This window comes from Coenobita brevimanus, chromosome 73 (assembly GCF_032717465.1).
Source record: "Coenobita brevimanus isolate Jiangsu-jjx chromosome 73, ASM3271746v2, whole genome shotgun sequence".
In the NCBI taxonomy this organism is placed as follows: Eukaryota; Metazoa; Arthropoda; class Malacostraca; order Decapoda; family Coenobitidae; genus Coenobita; species Coenobita brevimanus.
Window position 1 is genome coordinate 35,196,905 of NC_137026.1, and position 17,925 is coordinate 35,214,829.

Here is a 17,925-nt window from a genome sequence, read left to right on the forward strand (position 1 = left end):
GAAATCCTCACGCCTAACAGATTAGATAACTCGTCCCCAGATGATTAATTATAACAATATTTATCCAACCTAACTCATTCATACCTTAGAAATTCGAATTTTTACTGCTTTCCGCCTAACCTAATTTAATTTAAGGACGAAAACTACCCGAGAAAGCTTTGAGACGAATGAAATGAGACGCCGGAATGACCATTTGCCGTTTGTAAACAAAGGGCGAGAGGCTCCGATCATGTTACCCCTACAGAGATCCGAGGACAAATGGCATATTTGTGGCGGCCTCTGGCAACCCCCGCGCATGCGCCGTAGGGGGCGGACAGGGGGACAGATCATAACGCTACACCGGCAATCCTCTTATTTACGCCTGATCATCGCCGGAGTGGAGATTATAGTTGACTCTGGGTATTATTTAGCAAGCTGCAGTCTTATTCACAAACCAGGTATGTGTACGAGGTTTATGTTATCGTAAATATATCAGTTTGAGACACGAAGTATGAGGCAAACAAAGCCGGCTTTTTACGGTGACATTTCCATCGCAGAAAACTTCAGAATACCTGCTTGGTAGAGTGTGACATACTCACTACTAACTCAATAAAGAATGTGACACGCTGTAGTTATTATTCAGGGAGCTTTATTTCATGTTAAAAAGGTTAGCGTGTCTGCAAATGTACCAGTGTATGGTTACAAAAGCCGGCAGTCCGTTGCAGCCCCATTGTTTGATTACTGTATATTATTGATGAGCTGGATCGTTGGTTTGCAGACCTTCGTGTCATTATTTCTGGATTTTTTTTCTTTTTTTAGCTCAGCACTTATGTTCTTGCTGAAATACCATATGGTGTTGGTAATCAGCCCTGAAGCTGACCCATAGTTAATGCTTTTTCCTGTTTTCTGCTCAGCATTTATATAATTCACAGTTGGAAAAACACCATATGGTATTCTTAGCACAGTCTATAATGTGTTCTTTGCCTAGGAGTTGAAAAATAATCATGTGGTTTATCGTAAACATTTGTAGTCAAAGTATCACAATTTTCGGAACACTGATCCAATAGGTTAGGTTAAGCTGTGGCCAGTTTGGTTAGAAAAGGAGCAGCACACTTTGTAACTCAGTCCAAAATACATTCCAGGACACCTAACCTTACCAAGTCTAGCCATACCTAACCAAACATCATGGCAGTGTTTTATAGGATGAAGGTTAAAATTGGACCATGATGTTTTTCTGTAAGCCAAGAAACCATTTACAACGCTGGGTGGTAACCATATAACCAAACCATACGTGTACCCTACATGTCAACAAGTGGGTTGGTGGAGGGTTAGTGCCCTTCCCCGTAAAACAACTAACTCAAAGTCAAATGGCCACCCCTTACGGGATTGTGGTGTCTGGCAATAGATAGATAGACTAAAGGACAGATTAGTTAGAAATTTGGGCCAGGTTTTTGCTGTGAAGAATGGCTTGGTTAGGGTGGGATGAGGATACAGCACTTTCTTTTGGCTGGTTCAGATCACTTAAGTGAAATCTTATTTTTCTTCCTAAAGCCATGGTCACATGGGACAATTGCAAGCATTTCTTGCTTCCAGAAATGCTGTTTTGCTTGATATAGGGACATCAGAGTTGTTTGGGCAATTTCTGAAAGATACTCAGATGAGCACATTTGTCACACTCAACAGTCAGCTTCATCAGTGCGAATATAATTATTAATTACGCAAGTTGTCATGCCCAATTTTGTGCTTAATCGCATGTTCCATAAAAAAAATAAAAGCACTGGGGTTGTATACAGTGGGTGTTGCTTTGATGAGTTATTGTATACATTTAAGCTTGTCACAGGCTCATGGTAAGACTTCCTTGTGTTGGTATCTGTATGGAAAGCAACACAACAGGCAGAAAATGGGGGTTCACTGAGTTAACCACTGCCTCATAATCCGAGTCTGCAAATTGAACTGACAAGTTGATAAATGTTCTGTCACTTCTTGAAAGCTATGTGAGTCAGCAAGGCTTTCTAGTAGTAGTCTGCTTTATCACTGAGTAAGGATCTATCTATCTATTGCCAGATGCCTCAATCCTGTTTGGGGTGGCCACAAACAAATCACCTCCAAGTCGCCCTGTCCCCCGCCATTTCACTGCCCTGCTTCCAGCTCACACCCCCCTCTCTCATATACCTCTCCACCCCATCCCTCCATCTCATCCTTGGCCTCCCCCTCCTCCTTCCCCCCTCCACTTCACTCACATACCCTCTCTTCGTCAGTCTTTCACCCTCCATCCTCTCCACATGGCCAAACCACCTCAGTGTGTTCCTCATAACGCTTCCTATCACATCCACATCAACACCACAACGCTCCTTTATATCCTCATTTGTCAGCCTGTCCCTCCACGTGACTCCACAGGCTCCTCTTAAATAACTCATTTCCACTGCTCTCACTCTTGACTTGTGTCCTTCCAACAATGTCCAAGCTTCACTTCCGTACGTTAGAGTTGGTATCACAATACTGTCATGTAGTAACTTTTTCACTTCCATGTAAGGATCAAAATTGCCAAAGTAGCAGCATCCTCGTCGGTGTTTATCACCTTACCCGTTACCAGTAAAATTTAATAGAGAAAAGACTATTGCTCTTCAGATTGCAATTATTCAAAAATGTTTCCCTTGTGACTGTGGCTTAATTGAATTTATGTTGACTCCATGTTTTGTTTTCTACTTTTGGCCACCATGAGAATATGAACAATGGCTTTCCTTAGTGTACCCAAGCATTTGTAATTATGCAGTGCTTTGTACAGTATATGTACTCTTTTCTTGTTTTGTGAAGCTGTTAGTTAGATTTGTATTCCACCCTTTCCAGGATTAACACCTGGCTAGATACTGTAGATAGAAATTTGGAGATTGGGCAAATATTCTTTATAGGTAATAGAAATTGAATTTGATGAATTTTTTTGGAGACAGTAAAGGGGGGGGGGTAAATGCAAGGACTCATTGTACAGTCGTGGTCATAAATAATCGCCTGTTCTCCGGTACTGTGTGCCTCAGACTGGCTCCTTTGTGTGGCAAGTCATAATGGAGTAAGAGAGGCTGAGGGAGGGGCTAGAGAGGGAAGGGAAGGTGGGTGGGTGGATGAGTGATGGTGCGACGGTGGAGTGAGGGAGGGGAGGGAAGGGAGGTAGGTGAGGGAGAATGAATGCGAGGTGGTCACATAATTTTTTTCATTCAGGGCATGATATAAAGGAGTTAATATTTGGTAGATAATGCTGCATTTCACCTTGTATAGCAACGTCAGATAACAAGCTGTAGACAGGTGATGACATCGAGCTGGCTCTTGAGGGAGATAAACTGACGTGACATCTAACATTAGTGCAGGCCCAGAAGTTTCCAGCACAACACACTGTTGCCTTGACCACCAACTTGTAACTAGCTGTTTTTTGTTGGATGAAAATATCATTCCGAGGTGATGAGAGGGTTTTGAAGTTGTTGGATGGCCATTCAAGCCCATACCGGCATGGAGTCCAAGCAAGAGTTTGAGAGAGATCGTAATTATATCCACCAGTGTGCACAGACATCTAATTTCTTCCTACCTTTTATTCACAATTATTTTAAATAGCATTTTCATATAGGGATGCCATAAAATAGTATACATGATGGTGACTATAGTGGGAGTGTATACCAAGAGGATGATCATATCTCCTGTGGACACAGTCATGTCAAAGATTGCATAAGATGTTTAATTCCAAAATTAGTTACTTGAAATGGTAGAGAATGTTTCTTACAGAAACATGGAAGTCAAGACCATCAAGATTCCACTTTGCGTTTGAACTGTCAAAATACACGACTTAAGTACTCTGCACTAATGTTACATCTGTCACCTTGGTATTTCTCTCATGAGCCAGCCCTTGATATCACCACCTATCTAAAGCTGGTCATCTGATGCCGCTATACAAGGTGAAATGCAACATTATTTACCACATAAATTCCTTTATATCCTGCCCTGAATGAAAGAATAAGCAAATAATGTGACCACCACTTCGTGTTTCATTCTCCCTCTCCTACCTACCCTCCCTCCCCTCCCTCACTCCATTCCAACACCATCACTCATCCCCCTACCCACCTCCTCTTCCTTCTCTGCCACTCTTACTCCACTGTGACTTGCTGTGCATAAAGGAGCCAGTTTGAGGCGTGGGGTGCCGGAGGATGGGCGATTATTTATGACCACGACTATACCCTTAATTAAAATACTCATGCTTGCCTTATTTCCCTCTTAAAGGTTGTGACAGTTACTTTATTTTTATTTTTTTAGGTTAGTCAAAATGTTCTAATTCAAACATTTATTATTTATTGATTTATTGATTTTTTAGGTTAATAGAAATGTTCTAATTTCAGTGGCTGCCAGGATGATGCAAGTGATGGAGTGGCTGGGAGTAGCAGCATGGAGTGTGTGGATGAACCTTATATGTGGCCAGATAGTGTTTTCACCTGACTGAACTGGGTCACTCCACTGCCTGACACTTGACAACTGTAGAGGTAAGAGAAAGTCCTTGGTTATTTAATAGATTTTCACCTGATAGAACTGAACCACTTGCAGTTTGAATGTGTGTTTGTCATTGTTGAAATTTGACAAGCCTTAGTTACCATAACTGGTAGGAACAAGTCTTCTTGGTTGTAAGTGAAATCCAGCTACACTTGGCCATCAGTGGAGATGAAAGGGGCTAGGGATCTTTGTGGTTAGGATAAATAAGTTATAGGATGTACTGATGGAAGCTTGGAGTACCAGTAATGATGGAATGGATCCAGGATGGTACAATGAAGTATCAAAAATTCAAAATGCTCGTCCACAGACTATTCAAACTTGAAAAATTTGAACATTAGTTGGAACTTTTGTCTGGGTTTGCTTGTCTGAATGAGGGACTTTCAGGTGTCGTCTGCTACCTAGCTGGTGAGCCATAACTTGGTCCTAGACATGAAAAAGTAACATAACTTTTGTGACTATTATATATTTCTGGATAAACTTTTACAAGAGTTAGCAACACTATAGACCATTAAAGTCACTAAAATACTCATTGATGACAAATATCACACCATGAATGAATACTTCTGACTGGCTATTTTGCATAAGTGTACATTGGGCTTCCATCCGGCAATTCCTTACACAGTCATTTCGTTGTTACTGATGAGTTCAGTGCAATTGGTTTTCAGATCTACATTCGTATTGTCTTTTTGAGCAAGAACAGTGCTTTCTTGAAGCTTGTCATAGCCACAGTTTTCTGGATTTTAATATTTGCCAAATACCGCCACTTGACACCTGTTTCTATACGTCATAGGTGACCGTCCCCTGGGTGGGATAAAACATAGCTCACTTTTCGCTAGCTCTCGGTGAAGGTGGATGTGCGTACAGTTCATTATTAGCCCTTGTGGCGATTATCCAAGGTTTTGAAGTCCAATATTTGCATGATTTATATGATGTACCAAGGTTTTGAAGTCCAATATTTGCATGATTTATATGATGTACCTTGATTTATACAATGAGGGAAAAGACAAAAGTTAGCCCAGAGCATGTGCTGCTATGTGAATGTGATTATACTACATCCTTCACTGAGGACGTCAGTCATTTTATTCTTTATTCAGATGACTTTGTTCATGTCATGGGTGACTGAACTGGATGATGATTCAGCTTCATTAACCCCTTCAGTATGAGTATTCTAAATGGTAAAATAGTTTGGCAGCAAGAATAAAACTATATATCATCGGACTGATAAAGTTAGGCTTCTGACATCTCTCTCTCGTTCAGAGGCTTACCTGATGATCATTTGGTATGTTTTAAGATTTGTTTTACCATCCCTTCCAAAAACTGAAGGAACGTACATGATTTTAAATGGCACTGGAGACTTGGTACGACTTCTGTCTGTTACACATATATATCCTCATGTATGGTAAATGATGCAAACTGTCGAGATAAAAATATGCAGTTCATTCATTTTGTTTCTTCAGTTTTCATATTTTAAATGAACATTAAGGTGGCAACTTTTTGTTGTGATGTCTGTTAAATGTGAGGTATTATACAGGTCTGCAGTACTTTAATCATTTAAAAGTATTGAAATGTTAAATAGTGATGTAATTCAAGTGGGCTTGTGTGTGTGTGTGAAATGAATGGTAAAAGATGCCTGAGGTTTATATTTACTGTGGAGTTGCATGGTACTTTATTCAAATATCTGTTTCACAGCGCTTTGATAGTGACAGAAAAATATTATAAGGCTAATGCTTGTCCTCAGTCATGTTTCTGATAAATGTGATTAAAATTCATTATTGTAGTTAACGACATTTAACAAGTGGTGTTCAGTGTTTTGCTTAATAAAGGGACATTTGCTGTAGCATCGTTTGGCACAGAGCTTAAGCTTTCACATTGCTTTGTAGCATTGTATACTATTGTGTTTATAACGCTGTTGCTGCCTTCTTGAGAACACCTACAAAGATGGTTACATACTGTAGCTTGCTTGTACATAACTTGTGAATAACAAGTTTTAATGTACATTGCAATTTCCATCACCACAGTCATCTCTCATGCACACACTATGTACTTGTAGCTGGGTTATTTTGCCGTACCTTTATTAACACTTTCAGTTTGGGTGATGGCATTTATAATGTATTCCTTACAATTACCAGGCATATTGAAGGTGAATATTGCTGATGGCTGTTAGTTTTTACCTGTATTGTACCTGCCCTTACGACATTGCAGGTTACTTTATAGCTATATCTAACTCCTGGTTTAATAATAAAATCCTGAGGAGATAGCAAGAGTAATAAAAGATACCCTTAGCCTTGTTGGGTTAGAATTTCTACAGTATTTCCATACTGACAGATTTCAGTGTTCACACTGGGTTGTGATGATCTAAGTTGATGCCAAATTATTCTGACTGACAAAAATGCCTGAAACACAATTGGAAGCATTGCTGCTGCAGTGTCTCAGCCAGTTTACTTATTTAGTAAATATTTCAGATATATTACATCATTTTTGGATTGATATATTTACCCACAGCCATGGGACTTTTTTACCCCTAAGGGATAAATTTATCCTTGGTTGAGAACGACTGTGTAGGGCCTTGTCAAATGTTGGTAGTCTGTATTTTGTGTAGGCTAGTGTAAATTGGAATGTGACATACATAGTAAATGCTCTTGTTATCATGCATGTTCCAGGTTGCTACAAAAAAGACAGGTTGTATTAATATCTGCATATGTTTAGTCTGACGTACTCTCTGGATTGCACATAACTGATGGAAGTTAGTTTCATTCATTCATCATTCATTGCCAGACGCCATGTATCCCAGACGGGGTGGCCAAGGGCTTAGAGTTAATTGTTTTACAGGGAGGGGCACTAATCCTCCACCAACCCCACTTGACACGTAGGGATGCCAACAGCATCTGGTGTTCCCAGATGGTCACCCATCCAAGTACTAACCAGACCCAGCGTTGCTTAACTTCGCTGATCAAACGGGAAGCGGTGTACTCAACGTGGTAGTTAGTGCTTCATAAATTTCAAAATGGTTGTTCAAACTGAGTAACTCCCACGTTATTGGCATTCCACCCTTAGGTGCATTGTTTGGACTGCATCCTTTGGTTTCTGTGGTCTAATTGAAAGTCAGCAGCATATACCTAAAGACATTAGTTGCCCACATTTCAGTTACCTGCATGTTCTTATTTGATGACGTCGCTTGTTGCCTACATTTACATAATACTTCTCGTACATGTGTAGCGGGTTTTGGGTTCGTATTGGTGTGGCGGTGCTGTACAGTGTTTGATCTACTGGATGAACTGCTTTATAGGAGCCATAGTTTACAGGGCAGTCTTCCAATTTTGAGAATATCCTGAAACTTAAAAACCTGTCTGTAAATTTGGACTTGGAAAACTTCAGTTTAATAGGAATTCCTTATTCTGGGCAACTGTTTACAAATTTTGGCATTCACTTTACTGTTACATTAGCTTCTGTACTAATCAAATGGAAGAATAAAAACCCATTTAATGGCCAAGTTGTTTATTAAGGGCATCATGACTATGACAGGTTGGTGATGAACAGTACACGAGGTTGTCAGGTTTATTCCAGACAGGTTTCACTGTAAAGCTTCATCAGAGGAATCGGCTCTGATGAAACGTTACAGGAAAACTAGTCAGTAATAAACTTGACTACCTCATGTATCCATCCACCATTCATTATGGACATAACAGCAGCTTTGACTCCACTATCGTGCTTTTGTTGTAACCTGGCAAAGGTCCTTGACTCCTCTTAGACCAGTTGTTGGCCAAGTGTAGCCTGCTTGGACAGTTGATTTGACTATGGTATGTTTCCTACTTAAAATTAGGCTCATTGAATTAAATGCATTCACAACTTAGTACTCAAGTTGTGGGATTAGTTTAGTTCCATCAGGTGAAAGCAAACTGATTGGTATAATTATTTTAATCATGTAGCAGGATTTTGTTGATGGGGAAATAGTGGCAGAGTTGAGTTTATATACAGCAGATTTGCATTTATAGACAGTGGAGGATGTCTTGTGTGAAATTGTGCTGCGATTGCAGGCATGTGCAGAAGTTTGATTTGAATTTAATTAACCTGTGGATTGTGAGTAACAGCTTGGGCTGGGAAGTGTGCGTTGCAAGCCACAGCTCAGGCTGTGCTGGCCGTGCATCGCCACTGACTGCTCCACCTCTGTGCAAACTTACGCTTGGTACTACACAAAGATGGAGAGAGAGTTTATTTATTTATTTATTTATTTCTTTTCACCAGGTTATGCCCTGGATGATTTTCAAGTTTATAAAAAAAAATTATTTATATTTTTCACCACGGGGTGGGATTAAAAAAACTGCGCAATCCACGGGTTAAAACATACCTTCACATGCAGAGAAGGTTGATTTGAATGTAATTAAAACTTATCTTTCACAAGACCAATTGGTGTCACAAAAATGCTCCTAATATCTGCACAACTCATGACCAAGACAGCCTTAGCATCTATTCAATATGGATAGTGGGTGGTATTGCCCTGGTGACATGTGAAAGTGTATTTTAAATCCACATTATAAAACATAACCATCCACCCATCTTCCAATCCAGTAGTACCCCATCAGGAGTGTAGGGGCCCATGGCTAGGTAGACAACTAGGGTGAGAACAGGAAAATTATTAAACCCATTGCTGCCTGTAAAGCCGATTTGAGTGTACCAGTTTGGATCCCCCCCCCCCCCCCCCCATCAACTAGAAGCATCTCGGTAACATTTTGCCTTACTTCAATTAAATGACTTTGTATTGTGGGTGAAGAGATTAATTCTAATGATGCTTTCAGTGGATGGTGGAATGTTGGAGTGGCTGAATGGAGCAACCAGGTGGACAGTTGTGTGTGGTGTTCAGGATGTCCTAAGGTGCACAACATTGCCAGATGACACCCAACAGGGAATACCAACCTTGAGGCCTTGAAGACTGCGGGATTTGTATGAGCCAGTGGTGTGGACGTCAGAGAGGAAGCAATTGGGGAAGTGTATGGTGAACAAGGATGTACAGCTGAAAAACAAAAAGGCTGCTACCTTTAATGGCACTGGATTTAACAAAGGTTTCCTCATGTTCTGGTATACAGTAAGTTATCATTCTCTCTCTCTCTCTTTCTCTCAGTAAATTATAGAAATAATGCATATCAAAGTTCTGTTGGTGTATCTAAGCATTTGCTCATTTTCCTTGTTCTGAAGTGTATACAGTACAGTATATTCTCGTCATATTAGTTTGTTTTGCTTTTTAAGTTCACCTTTAAATTACAGAAAAGTTGCCTGTCAAACCAGTTAGTCTATAAAGCTGATTTGCTTATTTAACTACCCACAATTTACATTTTTTTTAAAGTATACTCTTTGTTACTATGCCTAAAATTATAGCACTTCATATAGCTGTCACATCTAGCATGACGTCCTTCAGAGATTTGTTTTATAAAAGCGTGCATAATTCTCCAGGAATTAGTTATTATTGTAGTTTTTGCCATTCTGATTTCATCATTGCTTTCAGTGGATGTTGGGATGCTGCTGCCAAAAGTGATGCAGGGGATTAATACTGATGGAGTAACCTTTACCCCTGCAGTGGATTAATACAGATGGTGTAACTGTAACCCCTGCTGTGAGGCCATCAAGGGTATAGTGACAGACACTGGAGTACTGGCAGCCTGATGGATATTTCACCCTATCACTACCAATACACTTTTATAGGTAAGAGTACTGGAATTTTTCTTTAGCCCTGGGATGTCTTTATTTTACTCTTGACATCTGACTTTCCTCTGTCGGGGATTTACTATACTAGATGAGTTAGATATCACCATAATAAACTTTCACTATGAGAGGGCTTTTCTAGGTTGCATATATCTGACAGAGGCACTATAGTAAATTTAGCTAGCTGCTGAGCAAGTGCAGTTATTGACATCTGTTAGTCTACTCTAACCCTCTGACCTTAATATATGAAAATTGTATTTGTGGCCAACATCAGAGGATTTTATCATGGAAACTCTTTATGTGCAGCAAAAAGTTGAAAAACTTTCTTTGTGGCTGAGGATAAGAACTATTTTCACTTCCAACAGCAAATTATTTTATTGAGCATGGAGTAACCACAGACAGTTGAAAGGCTAACCTAAGGAAGGTACTTTAATGGTAGCAAGTTCAAAATACAGGAGGAATTCAAAGTCATTAGGATAATACTGTATTGCATAATGATATGGAAGAGGGACAGTATGCTAAATTGTGGTTGCCAATTGCTCTGGTGCAGAATCCTATGTCCATGCATGTGATTTAAAAAAAAAAAAAAAAAAAAAAAAAAAAAAGGCAGCTATGAATGCTCTGATATCGGTCATGCACATGGTCCCACAAACCTCCTTCAGGCTATCTTGTGGCGCTTAGCACGTCTCACTTTACAGTACACGTTTAAATTCAGTGCAATGTATTATTTTATGCCCACCGTGATTTTCTTTTGTTCGTGTTGGCTCATCAGTCACTAGAGTTTTTCTCAACCCATTGGGATGGTTTGCCTGACATTTTGGAGTGCCCTTGACTTTCCCTTTAGCCAGTGTGTGTCTTGTTTCTTTTGGGCACAAGTATATGCCATTCCCCCCCTCCCCCTCAGGTATGTATCACAAAAGGTGGGAGGAATGTTGTCAGCCCTATCAGGTTGTCAGTCATATAACAAATAGTGTATCATTGTTACCTGCACACAATTTTGCTTTTTATGTAATTTTATTTTTTCCAAGTTGGCAGCAAAACTTGTACCGTACAATGTTGGGCCCGTGCTTAGGGCTGTTTACCCACTTGGGTCTTTTGCCCTAAATGGGTTCACTTTACTTTCTTCGATGGTCTTCCCCATAGTCAGCTCCCCCCTCCCCTCCTTGACATCTATGAGTTCCTTAGCATCCTTTTCATAGTTTATATTTACTGTTTTTTGTAATCTGTTTTGTCAGTGTATCCTTCCCTGTGTGGGTATTTCCCATCATGTGGTTTTTTTGGGAAATCTGTACCTGACACTGTTTTACTGTTTCCCTTTTCCCAACTTTTTTTGTGGGTTGTAATAGTTTCGCCTGTAGGTTTAGTTTAGTTCCATTTGTAAATGCCCCAGCATCCATGCATTAGCCTTGTTCAGCTAACGGTGGCTCCCCATGCTGCTTGATCTCTGGTAGCCTCCCTATTCAGTCCCTTATTCCTGATGTCTCACTGACTTCATCCCAGATCTCTTCGGTCTGCATCATGCAACTGTACCACCACACCGCATACACTCTGCACCCATTTGTCATCCTCCATTTTCACATGCCCAGACCATCTTGATCTACCTTTCATCATATGACATTGTACATTTGAGTTCCAAAACTTCCTCTCATCTCTTCATTCGTAAACATAGGCCCCCCCCCTTTTTTTTTTTTTTTTTTTTTTTTTTTTTTTTTTTTTTTTTTCCGTTCAAGGACGAACTGCACATCCACTTAATCATTGTCATTTCTGTACATTTGAGTCTATGAATATGCTCTTTCTTTACTGCCATTGATTTTGCTTGCTCCCATGACATCCATTCTGGGGTGACCAGATCAGGATCTGCAGTGTTGGGAAGGGAATACCCAATTATTAAAAACACTTTGTGGACTTAAAGGACAAATAATGATCAGTAGTCTCCGGTGACTTAGTTGCTCTTGGCCTTGGTCAGGAGGATTCTTCCCAGGAATATTATTTTAGCCAGTAAGCAATGTGACACCCCTTATCCTTTTTTATGGCTTGTCTAGTCATCCTTGGCAGCTTCATGTGTCTGTCCCACTGGAGGAAATTCATAGTTTTTACTCGCATATGAGTTGCACGAATAGTAGCTTTGTACTGTGACCTTGGCCCAAGTTCTTGTCCGTTTGCAGTTTCTTCTTTGATGGAAGAATGTGTATGCAATAGTACAGTTCATCCTTACTACAGCATTGTGACAAACCTTTTCATTTTAATCTATTTTTATTGCAGTGTCAGAACAAGATACTACTACAGTTCTGCATTCTTTCTCTAGTGTCTTTATTATTAGCATTGTATTCTAATATTGATCTGATGTTATAACCTGTGGCCACACCTTGTGGGGTTGAGGTGTCTGGCAATAGGTAGATAGTTATAAAATAACACTCAAACTTGGCCATGGTGGTTGAGCGCTTAGCATATAGGACTGTGAAACTGCTTGCCTGTTAGTGCCAGGGTTCAAATTCTAGTTTGGGTAGCTGGTGTTGCTGAAGACTGGTGTCCATCCTCTCTGTGGTTGGCAGGTAAAATGAGCACTTGGGGGGGGTGGAGGTTACTTGGATGATTCAGTGGCCTTGTATCCCAGAATTTTGAGCAAGAAGCTGTTATGGAGACAAGCACCACAGCCAAGTATCTTATGGCATCTGCTTCACCTTTTACCTTTACTGGAGAGATTCCTTTTTTAGGCTTAGAGTAAAAAGTTAACATTCTAACAAAAGACCTGGAACTACCAGGTGTCAATATCACCATGGGGGCAATGTGTTCCACAACCTCCTTGCCTGCTGTTGGTGGTCAGCTGCCTTTTCAGGACATGTGTTGTAGTCTTGACTGGCAGTTGCTGTGCCGTGTTGTCTTCATGTTTCCCCTATCCTCCCTGTTTTGTCTCCCTGGCAGTTTCCACTACATGACCTCACTTGCACCTCCATTCTCACATCTTATGTCTGATCATTATGCCACTTCCAGAACTCCCCACTCACCCCTTCTTCCCAGTCTCAAACTCCTGTTGTTCCATCCTTTGACCTATTCTTACTTCATCCTTCACTAGTCCCATCACTCTGACTTGCATCACACATTTTCATGAAGCTGGCAGACATACCCCATGTTGGCCATTTGCTGATCAGTACAGATTGATATCCCTCCAGCTCCCGACTTCCACTTCAGTAGTATTGTATTGTGAAGACCTGACTCTGCCAGACTTTGCAGCTTAATCCACGTAATTCCAGTGTCACCAGTGGGCTCTGTCATTTGTCCCCCCTATCTGGACCCAACTAAGCCACAGATGGTAATGCTTGTTCATTAAGCTCATCTTGCCCAGTTGACTGGCCATCAAATTTCTATTGGTGGTCATCATAGTTTTTCCATGCCCTTCCTTCATGGTGGTTGGACTATATGCCTGCTGGGAGGATAGTCCAAACCTTGTAATCCTGGACCCATTTCCATTAGCACTGAACACCCCAAGGGTATTGTGTAATGAGTGTCCTGATCACTTGGCTTTCTACTTCCAACTTCTGTCTTGAAAAGAACATGCTATATCTGAAGTTGTGGGCATTTTTGGTAATGCAGTGAAAAAAGTTTATTGGCAGCCATCATCATTATTAGTGTTCAAATTTACATAAGTGAGCTCCACAGTAGATGGTCTAAACGAGTTTCATGGGATATGTGTCTGTCTGATGTTTTCCTTTTTCCAAGTACTTACTGTAGTGATTTTTATTATTTTATTTTTTCTCCCCCATACCCCTGCTCCTCCTGTAAGTGTCTCAAGTGTATCGTTTAAATGACTAATATTTTCAGTGTTTCCAGTGAATTTATCTGATTTCTAAGTTGAGTTAGAAAACAGTTACATTAAATTGCTGTTTCCCCATTAACAGGATCTGTTTTAGAAAAAAAAATGAACACTTCTGACTTACTTCAAATGAAGACCTCTAACATGTTGCTGCCAGATCTGTTATGCTAAGATTACCTATTTGAACGAGTCAAACATTTCTTCTAATATCTTGAATACCGAACTAATAGCACTTTTTCCTTGCAGGTGTGAGGCTTCTGGTACAAGAAATGAGTGCAGTACTTGTTCCTGTGACTAAACATCACTGTGGATTTCTGCAACATTGCGTCCAGTGGGGACCCTTCAACAACAGTTCCATGGGACTGCAATCCAGAGCCTGTCACTTACCACTACATAGGAGTCAGATGGCAGGATGGTGATAGACCAGACAGGTGGCAGGATGCTGATTGACCAGACCACTGCTACCATTACCCTTAGGCTGGATGGACTGGACAGCTACCTGGAGTTCAAGATTGAGAGAATGCAGGATCAAGAAGTGGAGTCCTCCACCCAAGAGGAAGTGGTCAAGAGAACATCACTAACATTGTGATGCAAGTCACGGAAGCCGCACAAAAGGGGGGTGGATGCTTGTTGTCCACCTGCCCATGTAATCCAGATACTTTCAGCCCTTGTCTGAAAGATCGGACAGAAGAACTACTCAGTTTTTCCTAAATTTTGAGTTTTTATTTTTTTTTTTTAACTAAAATTTTTTCTGGAATTGGTCCATGTATTTCTTGGGAGACTCTTGGAATTATAGGAGACAATAAATCTATGGAGTTTACACACAATGTTTTCTTACACCAGTAAAGTATGTGGTTTATAAGTCAAAAGCAAAACACACACTGCATGGCTAATAGAATGAAAACTATATGTACAACATCCCACACACAAAGGGCATTCAAAACTTATATATATATATAAATGGCATTGAAGGCCACAGCATTCAACACACACATATATATAACCAGCATTGAAGTCTGTAAAGGACTGCTGTACATATTCTCTCTTACAAGGGTAGTTCCTGAGTCATTATTAGAGGGAAGTCCAAGTTTCCATTTAGTGCTGTAACTTGTTCAATAGGATGAATTATACCCACATGCTGAAGCTGTGTTTATTGTGAGGATCTGACTGTTGGCCCGACTTGGACCTTAAGGGGGTCCAAGTTGGGCCAACAGTCGTATCCTCACAATAAACACAGCTTCAGTATGTGTGTCTAGTTCATCCTACTGAACAAGTTACAGCAATAAATGAAAACCTGAACTCATCTTCATTATTACCTTCAATCCAATGACGTCTTTTACTGCTTTATTCCTGCTGCCTCCAGACAATTTATTCAGTTAGAAGAGACTTTTAGCACTGAATGGGTTACTGAAGCCTGCATCTAACCCTTCCAATACCAAAAGTCTCTCCTAACTTACATAACATTGTCTGAAGGCAGCAAGAATAAAAAGTCATCAGACTGAAGGGATTAAGTCCGAGATATGTATATACAGTGCAGACAGTAATATCAAGACACTTTATAGTCTAACGGTTAAAGAATTCTCATATAACTTTTTGAGAAGTTTGTTAAACATCAAAGATCACAATATTGGACTTTGTCACTTGTCACAGTTTCCTTAAGTAAATGTAAAGTGGACTGACATTAGTGTCTGCAATAGTACATTATTTTTTTTCATACATTTGGTACTGTAAACTGATAGAAACTGGCAGTCTGTATGTAGCAATGGAACTTCAATATGTAATTTTTTCTGTTATCTACTGTAGACTTAATGGCAGAAAGTGAAAACGAGGACTTAATAGTACAGTTCTCAGTAAAACACTACTACCAATATGGTTACATTTTCAGGTACCAATCATGATAACTCTCCATGCTATGACATTTTTTTTTCTACTAATCAGCATGTACTTTTAAACTGCTTGATCTAGGGTACATCTTAAGTTTCTTCTTGCTGCTACAAAACAATTTTATTCAATATAGGTCTCGTACCAAAGGCACATTAAGACTAGAGTATATCTAACCCCTCCAGTTCAAAAAGTTTATCTTACAGCAGAATAAAAATTATCTGACAGTGGCAAGAACATAATGAAGACATCCCAGGGCATAAAGGGTTCATTTTAATCTTGCTACCTTCAGGAAACTTTGTGCAGCTTGTGAGAATTTCCAAAGTGGAGGAAGCTACACATGACCTTCGCTAACCTCTTCATTACTACTGGATGTTCGTTTGTTGAGTAATACTGACTGGCAGCAGCTTGATACGAATACAGTCTTATGTCCTTGACTAAAACTGACTGGTTGTAGCCTCGTTAGAATACAATTTATAATTTTGCTGTTCTAATTATGAAAGCATTTATGCACTGAGGGAGTTAACGTGAGCTATATTCAATCTTACCAGCTTAAAAATCATCTCCGAAGATGAATAAAATCTGGCAGCAGCAAGAATAAAATGTGCTCTGAACTTTTATAATATACTTATATTACTCCTGTTACTATCACAGGGTTTTACTTAGCTTGACATAATGCTCGGTTACCAGTTTGCACAAATTTACAGTACCAGCTGTATGGAAAAAGTTTATATTTTGTAACATATCCCTGGCTAATAATGAGGACTTAAAGTCATATTATTAAAAATAGTGTGCAAAGGTGTGAGGAAGTACATAGTTGTTTGCGGTTATTTATGGAACACTTGCAAATGTTATCTGTGATCAGCCGGCATCCCACGCTAGAATGTATGGAGCAATGATAACATAGATCGGCACGTTCTAAGATCACCATCACACGTATGGAGGTTTTGTAACTGATAAGTTAGATGTGATAAGCCTGTATCCCACACTGTACTGTAGTCCACAATGACAAAAGGCAAGGCATGTTCTTAAAAAAAAAAAAAAAAAAAAAAAAAAAAAAAAAAAAGGTTCACACCTTTGTGCTCTATTTTAACAATACAGTCCTTACTATAAACTGAAAGCAATAGCTGAAAAATAATTATAATTTTATCACTACACTTGAAATCAATAATCGTATTCCTCAAACATACAAAGCCACGAGCCACTGAGCCAGTGAACAATACATAATACTACAGGTGACACAACTCCAAAATTAGATGAAAGGAAGGATGTATTTGCAGTAATATGAGAAAATCTGTGGAAGCTGATACACATTACAGGTCACTCACTGGCTTTTGTATGCTGAGGAAGATATCAATTACTGGCTTCGTCTCTATCACAGGACTATACTCTTTTCACCTTAATTTGGCCTTGCGTTTTTTTTCCCCCCCCCTCATGTAGTTCACTATCAACAAAAAGACAATGTTGTGACTGTATGTTCTTTCAACAGAACTTTTTCAAGACTAGAATCGTGTTCTAATTACCACTGTTACATCTTGACTTTCAAGATAGACGTATAGTAATTTTTTGCCAAGTTAAGAGTGAAATTAGTATTTAACTGCAATAATTCTATGTAGTCCTCTTACTTAAGCTATTTCATTATTAAGTTACTGATGCTTTAAATTAATTACTTTACTTAGCAATTTTTTATTAATAAGCTGCTAATGAATTTAATATCTTTTATTCACTTAGAGTTCCTTTTGATTCTATGCAAAGTTGTTTTAAATTCTGAAATGAACATGGGGCATGTGTCACTCCAATATATTTAAAGCACATTTTGCTTGTACACATCCTAGATCATAAGCAGGGATTGACCACTAGCTGTTCAATCCATCTGTTCCTTTATTGCACCATCAGGGCCTGGGGCTTGACTAGCTCTGGCTAGTTATTTTCCCTGAATGGTAATATCAGCAATAAACCCTAACTGCCCCACATATGAAAACTCATACAGGCCACGTCCACTTGGAGGGCTTTCATTAAACAACTTGGTACCCATT

At 39.6% G+C, this 17,925-nt stretch overlaps 1 long non-coding RNA gene and 1 pseudogene across 1 annotated transcript; one reads left to right on the top strand and one right to left on the bottom strand.

Annotated features, from left to right (window-relative positions):
• Positions 1-354: 354 nt before the first annotated feature.
• Positions 355-14,782, top strand: LOC145407446 (uncharacterized). Its single transcript, XR_013898727.1, has 5 exons — positions 355-437; positions 4,356-4,496; positions 9,297-9,583; positions 10,001-10,197; positions 14,255-14,782. It is a non-coding gene; the product is annotated as an uncharacterized LOC145407446 (long non-coding RNA).
• On the bottom strand, positions 7,377-7,490 carry LOC145407638 (5S ribosomal RNA; annotated as a pseudogene).
• Positions 14,783-17,925: the final 3,143 nt, after the last annotated feature.